The sequence below is a fragment of the Pygoscelis adeliae genome, unplaced genomic scaffold, assembly GCF_000699105.1.
Source record: "Pygoscelis adeliae isolate BGI_AS28 unplaced genomic scaffold, ASM69910v1 Scaffold315, whole genome shotgun sequence".
Taxonomy (NCBI): Eukaryota; Metazoa; Chordata; class Aves; order Sphenisciformes; family Spheniscidae; genus Pygoscelis; species Pygoscelis adeliae.
The window spans coordinates 444,264-450,263 of NW_008824865.1; the positions used below are offsets into that span (position 1 = coordinate 444,264).

General features: G+C 36.7%; 1 protein-coding gene across 1 annotated transcript in view; it reads left to right on the plus strand.

Moving 5' to 3' along the window:
- The window catches only part of SLC2A13 (solute carrier family 2 (facilitated glucose transporter), member 13), a 163,852-nt gene that overhangs the window by 95,932 nt on the left and 61,920 nt on the right, over window positions 1-6,000 (plus strand). The gene's annotated exons all lie outside the window — the stretch shown is intronic.

The window sequence follows — 6,000 nt, forward strand, 5'->3', positions numbered from 1 at the left end:
TTATGACAAAACGGCAGCATTCAGATTGAACGATTGGGAATGCAGAGATAACAAGAAGACCCAGATTCCCTACATGCAGAGGTGCTTTGCTCTGAGTAGGAATGAACAGAACAAAGGCAGCGTCATCCTACTAGTCATTCACAGAGTCACCTGCTGACAAATGTAGCTCTGCCTGATCTTAAAAAAAGAGAGAGGAAAAAAAAAGTAGATAAGTGAGAATTGATTGATCCTAGTCCATACTAGCACTTGCATCTAATAAATATAGTACACAGTTTCACAAGAAGCAGTTTCCTCCAAACATTTTAGGCCATATCTGAGGAAGTTAATATGGCCAGGACAATCAGTGCAAAATATGGGAACGCTCTCCCAGCATATATGTGGATTACCTCCAGTTGGGATTTTCCCCTCAAAAAGAGGAAAACCCTATTCATGAATAGCCTTGCTTGGGGAGATTTTTACTCTTCCCTTGCCCTGTATGTCAGGTGTGTCTGCTCAGTGAACTGCTGCTGCTTCTTATTTTTGTAATCTCCATCTTCCATTTGCCTTTTCGTTCTCCTCTTGTAAATGAAAACTTGCTCTCAGGGCTGCTGACTTTAATGTCCTCAGGCAAGAAGACCTTTCCTTTGTGCCAATGAAACTCATAGAAATTTCATTTATGTGATGGGTTTTCTCCTCTCTGTTTCACTGTTCCTGCCCCTTTGGGATTAATTTATCTTGGTCACTTTGAGAAGAGAAGGACTTTTATTCCAATGCTATTTCTAGAGTCCTTCTTAGCAGTCCAACAAAGCCGGTGCAATGAGGATACATAGTCACAGTCCTTGATTGTCTGATGCAGAATATTTTGAAAATAGTAAATCACCTGTCTTGCACACTGTGAAGGCAGTCATCTTCCATTAGGTGGGCTGTCAGGTCAAGATGCAGTTTTTATTCAAGGTTACTATTTCTAAGAGGACCTTTTGGGAGAATTGACTTTGTCTGAAAGCTGATGCCTGTTGCCCTGTAATTGCTAGTTCATTAAAGTATTTCAGTTCAAATTCTTGTATGCCCCTAAGTTCTCTAGATACCTGTCATGAAAATTCTCAAATGTAAAGTAATTTTTTGTTCAGTGTGACATTTTTGATCAAAATCCCAGTTGCGGGATTTAAATTAAAGTTGTCAAGAAGACTGGCTTTCTCTAGAGACCTTAACAAGGCATCTGATAGCAGAATTTCATCCATATTCTCACTTGAGTTTTTATACAGTTCTATTATTTTATCTTAATAAAACTTTCATTCTGATTGCCATGTAACCTATTCTAATAAGAAATGATAAGTATTCATCAGATAATCCATTCAGTAGAACCTACTGGATGAAGTGTGAATATAAACCAAACGGAGTTTGTTTAGACATTACAGTCTACGAGCAGTGCACAGATCATCATAATAATACTAAGAAGAAACAGAAAAGACCAGAAGAAAGAATCAAAGTTATTCTATGCATTTTTGGTAATACATTTTTGCTGTTCATTAACTTAGATTATACTCAAACAGGTAGAGTAATTACTCTTCTAAAAGTACTAGAGGTGAATTACCTTTGCCTGCATAAGAGAACTCAGGCAATATTATGCTGTTTGATATTTACTACATTATTAACATAAAACCCTAAAGATTGTTCTAAACAAACATTGTGTAGGTTGCCATTTGTTTTACCTGCTGAGTGTGGTTGAGTGATGAAAAATGTGTATAAAAACAATTTCTGTGTAAAACACAATTCATTGTATGAATAAGGTGATGGCATAGTCATCTTCATTCTTCATTATTCACACTGTAGTGATAGGACTTTTTTTCCTCTTCTCTGATTCCGTGAATTTGAATGTTTGACTTTTCTGGCTTTCTGCATACATTGTGTTGTATTTTACATACTTGGTATTGTTTAAAAAAAAAAAAAAGAAGCAAAAAAAAAAATTTGCAGTAGCTGGTGTGTCATTTACTAGAAGTCTTGAAAGGGTGCTTTTTTTTTTTTCTTCCCCAACCCAGCAGTAGCTGAATTATAGCAAGTTTCATAAAGAGAGAACATTATCTCCATTAGCAGCAAGCTTTACTATTGGCATTTGAATATAGGAAAACATAGAATTGTTTCATTAAATGGTGGGGAAACCAGGCAATTTTGTGGTAGCCAGCCTCAAGCCTAATGAAACATATTTGTATTACTGTTGCATTTTAAAGGCTTAAGTGTGGAGCAGGACAGTGCTGCACTAAGTGGTGTAGAAATATAGAGCAGGACAGCTCTTGTTTCAAGAAATTACAGTTAAAAATTATGATAGAATAGTAGCTGAATTCAGAAGGATTGCAAGCAAATAAAGAAATTTAATTAAAATATGAAGAATAATTAGATGAAGTAAAATGGGATAAATAGGATACAATGCATTGATTTAGCAAAGAAAAATCAAGCTGTAGGCCAACCAGGTATTATTCTTTGGACAAATAAGTGGTTTTGGTAGAACAAGAAAATGTTGAAAATTTCATTTATCTGGGAAGTTTTGATTTTTTTTCACATGAAAAATTTTTCATTCAGCTTTAGTTCAAGAATAGCTGGCATTGCTCAAGAACCGTAAGATGAGTAAACGTCTAAGCAAAGATGATGTGACAGAAGGTTGTGAGAAAAGGTACTGTACTGGAAAGACTAATTAATCTTGCCTTATTTAGTATTCTTGTTATAGACCTTAGTGCAAAAGGTTTCCTTTTGCTAATAAAATTGAAACAAAGTTAGGATTCATTGCCACTGGTGATAAATACGGGCTTGAAATCACAAGGTAGTTCCTAACTGCTGGAAGAGGATGGTTATGGAACATAATGTAAGGTGGAGCTTAACTGATTTTATGAAGGGCATTGTGGTTTCCTGCAATAGCACAGGACTGATTTAGGAGTTTCATTCTCATCCTTTCCTTTAGATTAATCTCAAGAAAGTTAGAAATGGTCTTTGCATGTCTTAAATGTCTGATTATGAAAATGACTGAGCAGCCTTTAGTTACGGAGTTAACTTGTAGTGAGTAATGTAAGTTAGGAGGAATATCTAGAGATCATTTGGTCCACCTTGCTGTTCCAAGCAGAGCTACCTTCAAAGTTAGACTCGGTTGCTCAGGGTTTTACCCAGTTGAGATTTTAAAATCTCTAAGGATGGATTCAGCCTCCTTGAGCAACCTGTTTTGGTGCTTAACCACTCTCATGGTAAAGAACTTTTTTCCCTTGTTTTCAGTTGGAATTTCACTTGTTGCAGCTTGTGACGATTGTGACTGGGACTGACTCCATTAGGAGCCCTGCTTAGGTTGTGGAAAACACCTGTAGTCTTTTCCAGACTACACAAACCCACCTCCCTCAGCCTCTTCACATATGCTTTATTCCTTTCACCATGGTCCTCTTCAGGACTCTCACCTGGATTGGTACTATCAGAAATCAGATCTTTCATGTTTTAAAAAGATGTTAGAGCTCAAAGAGGATAACTTCCTACAATAATATGCAGCAGGCTACCTGCATTTTAAAGTTTTTATTTTCAGCGCTGTTAAATCTTGTTATTGTTGTAAATGTAAACTGATATGGTGGAGCGGAAGTAACATGGGGAGTCCCAGGCCCCTGTCGTCATACTAAGGTATGTGTAATGAATCTTTCCTACAGCAGCATATTCTGCTTAACTCCCACTGAGGCCCCTTGTTCTGTAACTGGCTGAGAATTGTGTAACCCAAGGTGTTACTGTTAGGTACATTAAATTGATTTCCAGTAAGATAGTACATTGATGGATATAAAATAGATTCTGTATTGAGGTTATGATTAAATTAGTTTTTCATTAAATTGTGGAATTAATACACAATTAAAGAAATATAATTATTCTTCCTCATATCTTCTCTCCATTTCTTTAATTAAAGAATACCTTAGTTTTTCTTCACTTTGCTTTTGTGATTAGTGTTTGCCAAGTTGTGGGGCTTAGTGCTGATGTTACTAGTGTACCCTTTTGAAGTGTTTTTCAAGTACTCGTCACTTGAGCACATCAGTACTAAAGTTTTGTTGAGGCTTGTTGCATGTTATCTTCAAAACAGAGCCAGTCCCTCCAGTCATTCTTTGCAGAAGAAGCTCCTCATATGGAGTGGAAGATGATCTTGATAGTACTCTCGTCTTGGAGTGTGAAAGGTAGTGAAAGACAATTTTAGCTTCTTAACAATTTAAAAGGAAGATCCAGATTTCATTTTCATTGCCCTGAAAAACAACCTCACTCTTCACCTCCCCCTTTTTGAGATCACTAGTGCTGTTCAGCATGTTCCTAAGCTGTAATGCAGACCTCCATGGAGTACTTCTGGTGAGCATTAGGAGAACTGATCAACACCTACTTTTATTTCCTTTCTCTTTTCCAGTTGTTTTCAAGTATTATCCACATACGAATCTTCCCATGAGAAGATGTGTGGAAAAGATATTTAAAAAGCTTTCGCAGAGGAGGAACAAACATGAAGGAATGAAATGACATCTCCAAGGTTACAAAGTCATAGAACTGGGATTAAAATTCAGGTTTTCGACCTTGGCCTTGGGTTCACATGATGAACTCTGAAGGGCAGAGAACATAAATTGTATGTAGTCAAGCTGTCCTTGCATGTAGAATAATTGGTCTGAATAGTATAAGCTGCCAGGGATTTAAAACTTGGCAGCTTAATTAGTTGCAACAGGAAATTATAAACATGAAAGTGATCTTTACCCAGAGGCAACACAGGAAAACAGACAGCTGATATGGAAAGTATTTGTTTGAAGCAGTTAAACACAAAGATCATTCTGTATCTATCCTCTACTAGGTGTTCACAAGTAACTGATTATTTCAGAGAGAAGTTAAAATATAGTTTCAAAAGAGACTCTTAAAAATATCTAGCATAGAATCTTTTCAGCTATTTATTGATTTTTGTGTTAGAAATTTTCATACAATTTTATCTTAAACTTTGTTTTATATGTATTTTCTAGCAGCTTAATTGAATTTTAAATTCAAAGTATATGTAAATTTACATAACATATAGCAGTAAACGGTGGCATGCACACTTAATACTGAACTGTATACATAGTATAAACAGTAAGTTCTCTCCTATGTGGTTGTCATATATAAGAACATTTTAAAAGTTGACTATATAAATTTAGAACAAAATTCCCCTGTCAAATAGAAGTATACAGTGTATAACACACTCTAGAGATTATCAAACAAATCTATTGCCTAGCATATGGTTCATAGATTAAAAGTCTACTATTCTGCACTGTAGAGAATCTAACTCTTTATTACATTAGCCTTTAACTCTTTATTACGTTAGTTTCCACAGTGCTTTATATAGCTTTAATAATTTTGATGTGGTGCTTAATTGCTACATTTCATGTTGAAGAAAAGAGCAATGTGTTTGTCCTTTTAAATAGGTAGCACATTCATAACACATTGCTTTGCTTTCATTGTGCAGGCTATGTTGAAATGTACATTTCCAAAACAGTCATTCAGTGCTTTTCTAAGTAAAGTTTTATTTTTCACAGTACATTAGAAATGTATTTGAGTCCTCTGCTAGAGGTCTGTTTCGTAGCTGCTTGTCGTGGTTTAACCCGGCAGCTAAACACCACACCGTTCGCTCACTTCCCCCCAGTGGGATGGGGAAGAGAATCGGGAAGAAGTGTAAAACTCGTGGGTTGAGATAAAGACAATTTCATGGAACAGAAAAGGAAGGGAAAATAATAATAATGATAAAAGAATATACAAAGCAAGTGATGCACAATGCAGTTGCTCACTACCCGCCGACCAATGCCCAGCCAGTTCCTGAGCAGCAGTCCCCACCCCCTGGCCAACTCCCCCCAGTTTATATACTGAGCATGACGTCATATGGTATGGAGTATCCCTTTGGCCAGTTTGGGTCAGCTGTCCTGGCTGTGCCCCCTCCCAGCTTCTTGTGCACCTCCAGCCTTCTCAGTCGGTAGAGCATGGGAAGCTGAAAAGTCCTTGACTAGTGTAAGCACTGCT